Below are 15,624 nucleotides of genomic sequence, written 5' to 3' on the forward strand. Positions count from 1 at the left end.
TTCTTCTGTAACTGTTAACTGTGACAGATAATTTTTCATGTTTTCACATTCTTTTGAGAATTATTTGAGTCACTGACTCACAGCATCAGTCAGTTCTATTCAATAAAGACTGGTGCCATGGAGTCATTTTGCTGCTAACAGCAATGTAAGTAAAGATGGAATTTGTTCCTTTTTTGGGTCTTTAATAAGAAACTTGCTAATGTGTTGGAAGAAGGTCTGAAAAATTACATGGAATTAAACTATAGAGCAAACACATAACCAGCAGTTTTTAATATAAGATTTTTTGCAGAATATCTCTTCCTTTTAACTTAAATAAATCTTTATTTTTAACCTAAGTTGCAAGGCAGTAGATAGTTGGAAATGTATTTATTACTAGCAGAACTCAAGCTCCCAGGCCGTATTCGTAAAGCACCTGAGCAGAAAGGAGATGATGTAGTAAATCTGTAACAATTACTGGTTTATAGTATACACCCTGCTGGAACATATCACAAGTGGCAGAGCAAATGCAGTGAGAAGGGACAAGGTAACAGGGATGTGTTCTGTGTTCCACACAAATCTATAGAGACTTGGTCCAAACTGGAAGTAGCTTTTCTCTGGCTGAATATTCACCAGAGTATGATAGAACTTTATCCTCCTTGTTCACAGAGGTAATGTCCCAACAGTGGTGTTTAAGCCTTGTATCATTTGGAATGTTTGTAAGGGGATTTCCTGTGGATCTTGCAAGATTTTTTTTATGCAAAAAAAACTTGTATTTTGAAAATCTGATTGGCTGTCAATGAAGACTGTTGCCGCTAAACTGTATTTGAATTTGGTTCAGATTTTTGTTGCATTTCAGAAATGTTAAAATCAGTCACTGAGAATCTGCAAAATTTGTGTGCATTCCTATGGAAAAAATAATAGAAAAAAGTTTTAAATTCAAACCACATATAACGTTAGTAAATATGATTTGGATAGCTAAAAACATCTACTTGCTTGTTCAGGACTAATGTTAGTTTAATGTTGTATACTCCAAACAAACAGGATTTTCTTTGTTTTATTTCTGGATTGGTTTTCTAGACAAACACATCCTATTGTCTTAAACTGTTTGTTGAGGTTTTTAAAACCAGGATAAATTTGGTCTTTCTACTTTGACCACATTAATATCCTGTTATTTAATCTATTTGACAAGTGTTTTGGATTATGTTTTCTTGTGAAACAGTCTGATCTGTGAAAGTAGTTTGTTTAGAAAAAAAAACATTTTGAACAAAAGTAGTCTGTTAAGGTTTAAATGGTACATCATTCAATTCCCTTAATTACATCAGTGCAGTTGTATTAAGACAGAACAAGGGAAAAAACTGCAAAAGGCCTTCTGTAAGGCTTGTAAATGGAATATATATGTGTGAACTTTTATGCACTTAAGTAAATCTACATCTTTCCCATGACACATGATTTTAAGACTCAAGAAAGCCATAAGACAATGAAATACACACATTATATAATGTTAGAAATTCAAACAGCTGCTGCTCTCAGTTTTTTAAAGGCTGAGAGACGTATACAATTTCCTGCAAATAAGATATATTTTGCTGGTATGCATGTGCATAAGTGGATACTCTACTGCTGGCAAATTTTTATCCAATAAATGATTTTAACCATAGTCGTCATCACCACAGGTCTTGATGTCTGTCAGTGTTCAGTTTTCTGTGGAGTCAAATCTGTCATTTCTGTCAGAAAAAGTTTTATAAGATAGGAGCCTATTTGTCTCAGAGAAAGCAGTTTGGGTTTTTGTTTTGTTAAATTTGCTACTGGAATCTCTTCTGGATATTTTGAACAGGAGATTAGACAGCTGTTATATGTTAAAGTACACTGATTCTGCTAAAGCAGGTTGGACTAGATCTCTGGATGTCCTTTCCAAGTCTGTGTTCCTCTTTCCAAGTCTGTTCCCTGTGCTGTGAGTACAGGAAGAAAAAAACCCCACAACTGAAGTAATTCTTCTCATGCAACACCTTCTTGTGAAACAGTAATCTGGAATCTTATGTAGCTTTAGTAGTTTACAATCAAACTCTGCTTCTCTGCAAAAAATAAACAATTTGAAAAAAATCAATTCTTCAACTACATTATACTTGCAGAAAAATATTTTAATAAAATTTAAATTTCATTTAATTAAAATATTAAATATATTTATAGCTGGGGACTTGCATTTATTTTTACAGGAAATAGAACATATTCAGATATTCTTGAAAAAAGTCTACATGTGTGATTTGGCAGTTTTTGTTCTGCATTACATAGGCAAAGGAGGGTCTAACCCATTAAATCTAATTTTTTTATAGCAATATGACAAAAATTAAACATCATTATTTTTGTTAGTATTTTGTATGCTAGTAACGCTAACAAGCTCCAACAAATATTTACAGATACGTATGTAGGAGCAAAATGTGCTTACAGCTGTTTTTAAAGTCAGTGGATGTATGTGATATTTAAGCAATAATCTCATTAATCGGGGAAATTATTTTTCATTTTGCTGTAGCTATAAAGAATTTTATATTTTCTTGCTATTCATTACCCTAAAGGTGGCTGCAATTCAGGAGTGAGGAAAAAGTCCACTATAGATGCTTGCTTAATTCATTGTATATGTCTACAGACAGTTACTGACCAACTGTTGTGATACATTTACAACAGCCATTTAGAGTTCAAGGTGAAGTAAAAAATACAGATCCATTGGATTTTACAATTTTATGTTTATCATTTTTATGTTTACTGATAAGCATTTTGTAGGATTTCTTTCTCTGAAAGAAGCTTGTGGCTAGTACACAGAACAATTCATCTTAAAAGGAACCATTTTCCCAGCTCTTGTCATTGCTCTGGAATTGTGGGAGCAAGTGACTTAAGTCAAGTCTTTTTAACCTTGATATCAAAGGAGGAAAAGTACATTGCCACCAGTAGTTCTTGCCACTGGTTCCTAGGTTACAGACATACCTTTATTTTCTCCTAGTCTCAGTTTCTCAATGTATTAAATTAACCATATTTATTTCAATATTTCTTACAGCTAAAGCTATGTGAATTGATATTTGAAAGGAAGCTTTTTGAATGGAAGGCACCATATATAATTTTGAGTGTTATTAAAATCGTATCTGCATGGCATAGATCTTAACTTCTTTACTAATAAAGAAATCAACAACTGAATCATACCTGCATGATTTCTGAGCTTTCCCTCCTGCCACATTCATAAGCTGACAGTTACCCTCATGACAGAGGTATAAAGTAAGGGTGACAAATATTATCCATGGTTTTACAGGAGTTAACTCAAGATCAGTCACAGATATTCAAGTGACAGTTAAAAATTGCCCTTCCAACTCCTAGTTCCATAATCAACTCAGAAGAACATACTATTTTTCTTAAATATCAAATAGTATTTAAAAGTAAACATTTTAAATGACTGCAAATTCTAAATTTGTAAAGTTAAAAGATGACCTCTGTAGGGTGGAAATTTCTATGGGCCATTGTTCGAACTCCTGAAATGTACTAAAGCAAATTTCATTTCCATTGAGAAGGCAAATTACTTTTCATAGAAAAGGATCAAAAGCATCAGAGTGGATATGGTATGTTAATAATAGCAGGTGGGACAGTGAGGGTAGAAGAACTGATGGGACACTTACGGTTCAAGGAATTCAGCACTTTTCGTTTATGCTGGAAAAAATGTAAATGATGTCACCCTCACCTCCTAGTGCAAAGTTATCAGACAGATATCACTAAGTGATATGTCTGACATTAAAATGACTGGAATGTTATTTCCTTCTATTTATCTTCCTTTGGAAATCTTACAATATCTTATTGCAAATGAAACAAAAATCCACGTATAATGGTGTAAGAAAGAAAGATCGGTTTGTAGTCTCAGTGCTGGATTATTGCTGTTCTATCTCAAAGCTAATTGAAATCCGAGATGTTTGTATCAAAGCTGTAATGAGACACTGACAAATACCTTTCTGCCCCACTGGAAATGTAATCTTTCTATTGAACATTTTGTCCTGGTAAATTCCATCTGCAATAGGAATAGGCATTTTGCATTTGAATCAAGAAGGTCACTACTTTGGATCAGACAATATGGTGTACACTCCACTTGCCTTTAGATGAAATTGATCCTTTACTGTGTTGAACATAAGACTGAATTTTTTACACCTAATTATCGTATTGTTTCATCTAGATTAATTTGGAATGCTAACACTACCACCACTTTTTGATCTTTGCATGTATCAGTGTGACAGTTCTCTTAAAAGCCAGTTATTCCATAGATAGTAATACATTTTAAATATTCAGTTGCATTTCTTTAAGATCACAGGGTTGCATTTATTGATAATGTATTTGATCGTTTGATAGAACTGAGTATTTGATAACGTTTTTGCAGCAATAAATCAATAGTTCTATATATAATTACTCAAACTTCTTTGAGTGAACTTATTTACTTCTAAGTACATGGGAACTAAACTATGTATTCAACATTTTGGTTATTTTACTCATAAATAATCCCATTGACTTCAGTGAAGAGAGGCACTATAAAACTAAATGGCACTTGCAGTGTGTTCACTCATCTTCAGTGTTAAAACTTTCATTACCTTTTTTTTTTTCAAATGTGGCTTGTTATTTTTTTATAATATAAGGTAAATTACACTTGAGTGTATGTACAAAACAGTATTTTTTTCCTCTTTTGTTTTGACATGAATATATGCTCTTAGCATTTTTCACTTCACATCAAGTGTGTAGATTATGCAAAAAAGAGATGGGAAGAGATCTCTAGCTATGGAAGGGATAATGTGAAAGGCATAAATAGCATCTAGTCTCTGCAGGTATGAACCTGTTCTTATTTAAATAGATGGAAATTTCAGTGCTGACTGCAATGAATGCAACATCAAGTCCTCAACTCTTCCTGAAAATCAATTAGATGCATTCTTAATAGGCTTTCATGACTTTGAAAATCTGTCTCTAAATTACTGTTGGAAACCAATCAATTAGATATTGGAGTTCATTTTATTAAAATAAATTCCACAATATTATGTAAAAAGAAAGGAAGTGCTTTAATATACTGGCTTTTTATTTATCCAAAAAGATTAATCTGTATCTGGGATTTTCAAATCACCTTGTTTTATTTGCTGAAACATGCAGGATTCAGCAGAATGCTGATGTGACTCTGTATTTGAATTGTTTCTGCACTATGAAGAATAGTGCTGGTACTGGGAAGCTGATAGATGAGAAATTGCTATGTCAGGGATTGGGTTGAAATACATTTTAAATAGACTTTTTATATGGTACTGAAGCAATTGAAAATTCTGATTCAGTGTCTGCTAAGCAAATGTTGGAAATGCTTTTAGAAGTTTCTTAACCAATACTAAATTTGTCAGTTCAGTAATAGTGGATAACCCAAAATAAATCATTAAGGAAGACTAAGCAATTTTTAATGTAAAAACAGTGGCTTATTCTGACTTGGATTTATTTTGAATCTTCCATTGTTCACAGGAGCTTCAGTGATGGCTGAAGAATACATGACACAAGCTGGCAGGTGGTACAGCATAAGGTTTGCATAAAGCTAATTTTTCCTTTTCTCCCATCTTCATCTGCTGTCTTTCAGGCTCAATAATCTGTTTCCTTAAACTGCATTATTGTTAAATGTTATATTGACCATGTGATCATATAATGTTGTGTTATATATTATGCTACACTGTGCTGTATTTACCTAGAGAACAGCATATTCTTTTGAAATCTTAGCTAGTTATACAGCTTTTATAGATTTAAAATTACAATGTTAACGTCTATTATGTAATTGATACCTTTTAATTGAGGTATTATAATACAATATATGGTTACATAAATTACAATTATGTAATGTGGGTAATGTATCAATACATGCATATAGTGTGTATATTAACTCATGCCTAATTCTATAATAAAGATACTGAGGTTATTATTAGTTTTATTTAATAAATTCAGATAGTGAGTCAAGTAAAAAGATGCTCTAAATACCTTATAACTTTAATGGACCGAGAGAGGAGACAAACTTCAGGAGGAATTTCAAAACAAGAAAATTTTCAAGTGATGTTTGAGGAGTTATTGTATATTACTTATTTATAATTAGGAGAGGGAAAAAAACCTTTGAATGAAAATAAGGAACTATTGTAGTTGGTAAATATTTAATAAACCCAACTGTATCTGTATATATTTGAAAGCCTGATCCTCATAAAATTACTGAATGAATTCTCTTCAAACTAAAAATAGTAAAAATGTGACTGTTAGTCTGAGAACAAGCATGAGAAGTATTGGCCTAGAGGTAATTGTTTTGAAAAGTTATTTTAAGCTAATGAAAAGAATATCATAGAATAAAAGTGCCATCTCAACCATGTAAGTGTAATAAAATCAGCTAATGCAGGAGTGCATTCTGGCAGGAATAAATAAGCATTGCAAAGCCTGATATGGCCAGTATGGAATACAGAAATGTATCCAAGTGAGTAAACATCAAATGAAGGATTATCCCTACTTGTGAAGAATCCATTCCAGCAAGAAATTGAACCATGGACTACTGCGTCTGAAATATGTAGGACTCCCTAGAGAGCTAAAAGGGAATCTGTAGATTCTGTCGTCAAGTATGCCAAAGATCTCTGTACTGTACTGTAGTGCACAAAAATACACGTTTCCCAGATTTCCCTTTTTAAAGGTGTTCTTTCAGAATATTAATCAGACCTTGATGTTCTGAGGTTTTAAAAGTACAGCTATGTTCTTTTTGCTGTTGCTTTGCATTTGAATGCAAGAAAAAAGTTCTGGTTTTCTAAATGTTCTAAAATAAGAACAAAAACATTGTGATATTCTGAAATGGCTTGAAAGGTAAATAGAAGGTTCTAAAACGCTGCCAAATGTGCAAGCTTGCAATAGTAACAGTAAAAACAGGAAAAGAGAAAGGATAAGCATTTAAGGAGAAATAATTTATTCTGTATTTATCTTGAAGTGGAAAGAGACTGTCCAAAGCAAATAACAGAAATACAACCAGATCTGTGAAACTAGGTGTCAGGAGACTGGGGAAGTGTGGAGGAAGAAATTTCTGAGGCCGCAGAATAAAGGTGTTAGGTATAAATCAGAACTGACTTTCTATTGAAGGACCTGCCAAAATGATGGTGCTAGAATATATTGATGCAGGAACATCCTACATATATTGCATATGTCTCAAATAAGTTCCGGAACACCATGCTAGACCATGCCAGAGCAAAGAAATTATCCATGTATAATTTCTTATATTATAAGAAGAGAGAAAATATTTTTATATACCTTTGTTAATATGGTATAGAAAATAGAAAGAACTGCTGGAAAAGGATAGTGATGAATTGGATACTCTTAACAAGATTATTAACTACGTGAGTCAGAGGTGATGTTAATAACATATGTATAGTGCCTGCCACAAAAAAGCTTTTGTACTTGAAGCCTTGAGTGTAATAATTTAAAACATATATATTTTAACAGTTGTCAAAGAGATAGGAGATAAGTGAGGATAAAATAATGAAATTAGTATTTCTCTCAAAGTGACGCTGATTTTTGGTGACCAAGAGGTATTACTTTGGGGTTTAATTTTGTAGCTAAAATGAACACTAAGAACTATAATGACTTCAAGAGTCAATTATGGATGTTCAACAGTTCTAAAAAAAAGTCCTAATGCATCTCAAGTAGACACGCATATGCAAAGGTAACAGTCCCCTTGAAAACTGTGGTCAAACAGCACAACTGTCTTTTATCCAAAATACCTGTTTTTTTTGGGAGATGGATCACATTATGAGATTCTGTCTCTGGGCTCAAGAGGTAATGTGATCTGTAGAATCAGTGACAAAAGACTTTACAATTTTACTGGATTTTTTAAACTTTGTGTTTTGTATTTCTCCTGCCACACATTCAGATGTCAGGCTCACTATAGTGTGTTATACTTCTCATATGATCAGGAAACCTGTGATATAATTTTTTTTTATTTTAAAAACACAGTGTTGCAGTTCTTTCTTAAACACTGTTCCCTGATTGACTTTGCCAGTGTAAAAAGTGTGATTTTATTCAAGTCATCCTTTCCTTATCTTCTATTCGTAAGCCTTGTTTGCATTAAGAAGTTTTTAACTAAATAGACTTCTAATTAAAACTTAATTCAGTTTTACTTGCACGTGGAGATCCCTTTTACAGAATCCCCAAGTTACTTTAAGATAGGTCATTTTAAATTAGGATATGGTTTACATAAACATTTATTTCATTGACTCTTCTGGGTAAAGTAGGTCTCACTGTGGATACCCATTCTCACCCATATTCCACTCTTAATTGGGCTGATTGCTTGTGTGATCATGTGAAGAACTGGATCAGTATTCTAATACAGTTCACCACATAACCCTGCTGATACTTAGATTACCATGATGGAGGAGGAAGTTATGAGACAGAAACAAAAGTCAGGATGTCATAGACTGACTTGTATTAGAAATAGTGTGACCAGCAGAAGCGGGGAGGTGATAGTCCCCCTGTACTCTGCACTGGTGAGGCCACACCTGGAGTATTGTGTCCCGTTTTGGGCACCTCAATACGAGAGAGATATCGAGGTGCTGGAGCGAGTGCAGAGGAGGGCAATGAAGCTGGTGAAGGACCTGGAGAACAAATCCTATGAGGAGAGACTGAGGGAGCTGGGACTGTTCAGTTTGAGGAGGAGAAGGCTGAGGGGAGACCTCATCACTCTCTACAACTACCTGAAAGGACATTGTAGAGAGGTTGGTGCTGGTCTCGTCTCACAGGTAATTAGCGATAGAACAAGAGGGAATGGCTTTAAACTGCAACAGGGGAGGTTCAGACAGGGCATTTGGAAAAAAATTTTCACAGAAAGAGTGGTCAGACAGTGGAATAGGCTGCCCAGGGAGGTGGTGGAGTCACCATCCCTGGATGTGTTGTTTGGATGAGATGTTGGGGGATATGGTGTAGGGGAGAACTTTGTAGAGTAGGGCTGATGGTTGGACTCGATCCCAAGGGTCTTTTCCAACCTGAATTATTCTGTGATTCTGTGATAGAAGTTCTTCTGTCCCTGTGCTTATTCTTATCCTTACTGTAAAATAGGATATGAGTGTTTCATCAACTTTCACCAACATTTCATTGAGTGAACCCATAGAGAACATGAATGCACACAATTAGGACTATTCTGTTAATTCTGCAAGCCTTCGTAACTTGATTTTTTTTCAGTCCTGTGTCCAGCTGCATAAAGATAGTGGATTAGGCCTTATCACACACAAAACTGTTCTGAAGAATCAAGATGTTTTAGCAGAATATCCTAGCAGCCAGAACTGTGCAGAAGAGTCCAGTTAAGATATGGTTAAATATTTTTGCCAACCTTTAATGAAAAACACTGTTATAAAACTTACAACAGCTAAGAAACATAAACATATTCAAGTCAGTGAAAACTAATTAGATAAGCTCTCTGACATCACATTCAATGTGATTTGATTATATATCCAGAAAGGAAGCTTCATGTTTATGAAAGCTAGATTTCCAGTAACATAGTAATGAATTGCAGCACATCTTTGCCAGTGCTTTTTGACCCAGTGAAACATAAAAGATTGTTTATTTAGTTTATTTGGTAACAAATGGCTGCATGTGTGTGATAACGCTGTAACAAACAACATTGAATTGCGGAATGTTGATGAAAAATCTCATTCAGAAAGTGTGTTTATTTCAAGCAAAGCAGAAATATTCATGATTTCATCTTTGGGGTGATATACAGATACTTTTACTGTAGAAACATAGCCTGATCCCCTTAGACCTGCAGTCGTAGAACTCAGTGTAAGTCAGTACTTTGAACCTTATCTACTGTACTCAGTGAAAAGCTTTCTTCTTACTATTTTGTTTGTATTACTGACATAAATAGGAGCCCTAGTAAGGAACAAGGAATTTGCTGTACAATGGGCTATACAAATAAAAAGAAAAAGGATGATTCTTCACTGATGGGTTCTATAATCCAAGTATAAAATAGGTTGGACAGAGGTAGACAGTTTAGTATTAAAAGATATGAGACAATATTGGCTAGTATGATAGATAATGATTTCAGTGTATCAGGGACTGAAACACTGTCAAGTTTTGGTAAGCGTCATGGAACAAGACAGTTTTGCCAGAGAGCTGGCAAAACTGGATCCCAGCAGCTTAGACAACTGCTTAGGCAACTGATGATGAGTCTATCAGTAGCAACACTTAAATCATGGCAAACGTTTATGTTCCAGCTGGCTTTTTTACTTTTCCTAGAAATAGAATACAAGGATGAGTCCTCTCAAACTGGCAGAAGCTAAGCCATGCTTAAATATACACTAAAACCACCTGAAGGGCAGTTGTGCGGAGTAGCACTTGGGTATTTGGCTTTTACCATATCTCATTATGCAGTAATTTTCCAGTGTAGATACATCTTTGAATAAGCATTAGTGGATTTTATTATACTTTTAAGGCATCAAAACTTCTGCCTTCTAATTAGAAGAACAGTCAGTTCCATCAGTGCAAACAAAATGGTGGCATGCAAAGCTACCCTGCTAGTTAATTCATATGAAAAAAATATGTTTAACTTTCAGTTTCTAAATCAAGTTTGAGGTGAATAGTTGGGAAAAAAATCTTATTACATAAACAATAGATATATTTGGTTTATAAGTCTGAAATGTGGACAGTATTCTTAGAACTCCAATATGCCTTTATTTCAGTGGAAAAATGCAGCTGCGCTTCAGTGTATCAAAAAACCTGTTTCAGAGTAAAATGCACACTGAAATCCAACTTATATCATTTATCTTATAACTTTGGCAGTAATCAAAAAAAATCTTAAATAATTGGACCAATGATCTTAAAATGTCTGTTGTGGTTTGAGCCCAGAGGGCAGGTGAGCACCATGCAGCCGCTCACTCCACCCTTCTCCTTCAGGAATGGGAAAGAGAAAATAAAGCAAAAAGTTCAGGAATTGAGATGAGGACAGGGAGGAATGATTCACTCATTATGGTCATGGGCAAAAGACAGACTTGCTAGGGGAAGAAAAAGAACATGAATTTAGTTCAAACACTAACAACAACAACATTTAACAGAGTAGGACAGTGAGAAGTATTGACACATCTTAAAAACACCTTCCCCCACTTCTCCCTTCTTACTGGGCTCGGTTTTGCTCCCGATTTTCTCTACCTCCTCCCGCCCCCAGCAGCATAGGGGGCAGGGGATGGGGTTACAGTCAGTCCATGCTCCTTCCTCCTCAGGGGGAGGACTCCTCACATTTTTCCCCTGCTCCAGCGTGGTGCCCCTCTCACGGGAGACAGTCCTGCATGAACTTTCTCTGACGTGAGTCCTTTGCACAGGATGCATTCTCCCTGAGATGCTCCGTGTGGATCCTTCCCACGTGTTGCAATCCTCCTAGCACTGAACTACAACAGTAGGGGCTTTTTCCCACAGAGTCCTGGCCTTCTTTGGGCACAGCCACCTGCTCCTGTGTGGGGTCCTCCATGGGCTGCAGGTGGGCACCTGCTCCACCATAGACCTCCATGGGTAGCAGAGAAAGCCTTCCCTCTCAGGGGGGTCTCTGCTCCAGCGCACCTCCCCTCCTCCTCCTCCTTTCTTCAACTGACCTTGGTGTTTGCATAGGTGTCCTCCTTGCAACTCCTCCTCACAACTCTCCCTCTTCCTCCCAGGGTCCCCTTCTTAAATACATTATCACAGGGATGCGGCCACTGTCTCTGATTGGCTTGGCCTTGGCACAGAAGTGGGTCCAACTTGGAGCTGGGGGAGCTTCGAGAAGCTTCTCACAGGGGCCACCACTGTAGCCCCCTCGCCCGCCACCTAAAGCCTCTGGTCTACACACAAACCCAGCACAATGTCCTTCTCAGTACAACTGATAAAAAAAAAGAAAAAAACCCCAAACGTACCTTCAGGGAGAATGTCCTTAATTTTTTGGTTAACTAGCACTTTGTAACAGCTCTAATAGTTATATTCTGTGACTGCAATTCAACTTCGATTGTAAACATTCAAGCTTCTGATAGTCCATTGTTTACACAATGCTGCAATTGTATAAGATCACTTACAATGTCAGCAAGAACTGTGGACAAGAGTAAGAGAGTGAACAGTGGCATCTGCAAGTCAGTTTATTAAGGTTGTATGGTTGTAAAGACAGTAGTGGAGTATGGCATTCTGAACTAGGTCCCTCCTTTAGTATTTTCACCTGAGAGTCTAAGACAGTTGGCTAGAACACTGCTTGAATTCCTGTCTACACAGAAGTTGGTGGAAGAACAACTGTAGCAAAGTGTGGATTCTACAGTATATATACTGCAGTGCATGTATGTATGTGTATATCTGCATACACACACACACACAGAGTAATCAAGGCACTTCCTTTTCAGAAAAACCTTCAGTCTGCAGAATTATGCCATTTCTAAGCTATCTATGTAGTATCCATCGATCAGGAGGAGACACCATTATTAGATGTGTAATTTAATAGTCCAAAATAAAAGATAATTTGACATTTGGCAAAAATAACAGATTTAGCATGTTCTATGTTTATAGATAACTTTTGTAAGATGTTAAAGTTAATCCATAAATTTTGGATCATGACACTCAAAGGCTAGCTTTTAGATATCTTAAATTACCTACAGCCTGGGGCAAAACCTGCCATTTTATGTAGACCTGTAGGGTGTGTAGCATATTGCAAGATTTTTTACTTACACAGCATCAGAAGCTGTTTTGAAAAATTTGGACTTCAGAATGTATATCTATCTCCTACAAAGTAGCTAGTACAAGGTGGCCATATGCAGGTGTGTTTGTATGTACCTGCACTGCTGTGTGTTAATTCTTTCATTCTGAAAGATGTTTAAACCCAAAGTAGATAGGCAGCATTCCTCCCTTTAGCTACTCTTCACAGGAATGAATCAGTTAAAAAACCTCAGGTATGCAAATATTGTATATAATGCAGAGCAAATCCAATTTTCCTTTTCAAATAACTGTATTACTGCAGCATCCCTAGATCAACAAAAAGTGGAAAATTTCTACTACCAAAAAACTTATATGAGCCAAGGGAAATATTTTGCTATAAAGTGCTGTGGAAGCTAGTTACACATTTTTTAAAAAAACCAACAAAAACTAGATACATAGTAAGATGTGTGAAAGGAAAAAAAAGTGTAATATTTCCCTACAGTCAAGGAACTATTGGAATATATGACTTGACTTAATGTTTGTTCTTTTTATTTCTTCATATTTTGTATTGATAGTTTGATTACTTGTGAAGTACAATCATGTTTATGGAGCTTATATCCATAAACTCTGAAGTAACTCAATTTCTTTAAGTTAATATTTGGAGTGTATAACTAAGGTCAGACTTTAATTTCTTGTGTATTAGAGATATGAGACAGCCTCAAATGCAGAGGAAGTAAAGTAGTCCTGCACTTGGGTCACAACAACCCCATGCAACACTCTAGGCCTGGGGAAGAGTGGCCAGAAAGCTGCCTGGCAGAGAAGAACCTGGGAGTGTTGGTCGACAGCCGACTGAATATGAGCCAGCAGTGTGCCCGGGTGGCCAATAAGGCCAACAGCATCCTGGCCTGTATCAGAAATAGTGTGGCCAGCAGGACTAGGGAAGTGATCGACCCCCTGTACTTGTCAGTGGTGAGGCTGCACCTCGAATACTGTGTTCAGTTTTGAGCCCCTCACTACAGGAAAGACATTGAGGTGCTGGAGCGTGTCCAAAGAAGGGCAGTGAAGCTGGTGAAGGAAAAGTGCTGTGAGGAGCAGCTGAGGGAAGTGGGGTTGTTTAGCCTGGAGAGAAGGAGGCTCAGGGGAGACCTTATTGCTCTCTGTAACGGCCTGAAAGGAGGTTACAGCAAGGTGGGTGTCACTGTCTTTTTCTCAAGTAACAAGTCATAGGATGAGAGGAAACAGCCTCAAGTTGTGCCAGGGGTGGTTTAGATTGGATATTAGGAGAAATTTCTTCACTGAAAAGAGTCTCAAACATTGGAACAGGCTGCCCAGGGAAGTGGTTGAGTCACCACCCCTGGAGGTAAAGATGTATAGACGTGGTGCTTAGGGACACCCAGACTTGGCAGTGCTAGGTTTGTGGTTGGATTGGATGATCATAAAGGTCTTTTCCAACCTAAATGACTCTGTGATTCTAGAGTCCATCTGACTTCCAAATAAAAAGCTAAATTTTATTGAATTGTGTCATTATAGTTTTATAGGTACTCCAGAATTTGGTAGGTTATTCAGTCTTAAAAATTATCACCCTAGGGCATGTTCTAGAGAACTTGTTTCTGGTGTTTTTGGTGCCTGAATTTTATATTACAGGATGAGTTTATTGTAGTATGTTGGTAGAGTTTTTGTAATTGGGAGTTTCATTAAAACTCCACTTGAAGAAGAATCTTAATACTTGGAAATCTCAGTATAAAAAGTAGTACCTACCTTGCTCTCTGTATGTTTCCTCTAATGTCCTCTAGTACATTTAACTTAACACTGTAAGACTTTCCTACAACTCTTGATTATCAGTTTGCTTTGGAATTGTAAAGTGATCATGGGACTCCAAAGCAGTAGTTATCTCAGAGAGTTGCAGTCTCTGGAATGGAGAACAACTGTAAAAGTTGCCTACATGTTTACTTTTCTGCACTTCATTGTCCTTCCACGTCATTCTGAATTATACGGAGACCACCTGCATATACAGATAGGGTTGCACATTGCATGGGTACCTCACCTGTGAGTCTTTTTCGTTGCAAAACTTTTTGATAAAAATCTATTAAGTCACAATGAGCAGATAAGTTTGTTTTGTGAGAATATCCATGCTTGTACCTTTGAGTTGAGGAGCATGAAAAAATAATAACATACTCTGACACAGTATTTGTTTGGAGGTGCAGAAATCTGTGTATTCCAAATGCAGAAGAAAGTATACCCAAATCAAGTATGTCATGAAATATTATATGGAACCACAGACCGCAGTGGTTTATCTCTGCTACCCATTTTGTGTGTCTACCAGAAACTGGACTAGCTCCTCAATCCAGGTCTGAATACTCAGTTGAACCTCACGGTGGATGAAGCTGGACCTGGTGGTAGACCACTGCTATAGCCAGGCAGAGAAAGAGGAAAATGAGACAGTCTATCAGTCAAGAGCCATCTGATGAGTTGTCAAATGAAATTATGTCAAAACAAACAGTCTCTTGTCAGAGATAAGATATGTTCATCATACAAAGCAAAACTGAGTGCCCTAAAACTAATGTGGAATGATCTGGTTAACCAGTGACATTTACATAAGTAATTGATATAGCATCATTAGACATCTCTAAATTTCCAATTGTATAGATGATTGATACAGATAGTGGTAGTCGAAGAAGGTGTTATATACTGATATAAACTCATGTTTACCTTCTGTATTTTTTACCTGGTATGAAACAACATGCAGTAGTATTTTGGAAAATATCCTTGCAGTATATGCTTATTTATATTTTAATATTAAGTATAGAAGCAACGTGTTAGTCATTTTGCAAAAATAGCTCAATAGGACTCAGTTAATAAAGCAGCAGCAGTCTGGAAAGCTGGGAAGCTGCCAGCAAGACCTCTGTTTTTTTTCTTGTAATTCAGTTTGCACATATATTTAAGAGTTTTGACATTTTTTTCATA

Source organism: Strix uralensis, chromosome 6 (genome assembly GCF_047716275.1).
Source record: "Strix uralensis isolate ZFMK-TIS-50842 chromosome 6, bStrUra1, whole genome shotgun sequence".
NCBI classification, from domain to species: Eukaryota; Metazoa; Chordata; class Aves; order Strigiformes; family Strigidae; genus Strix; species Strix uralensis.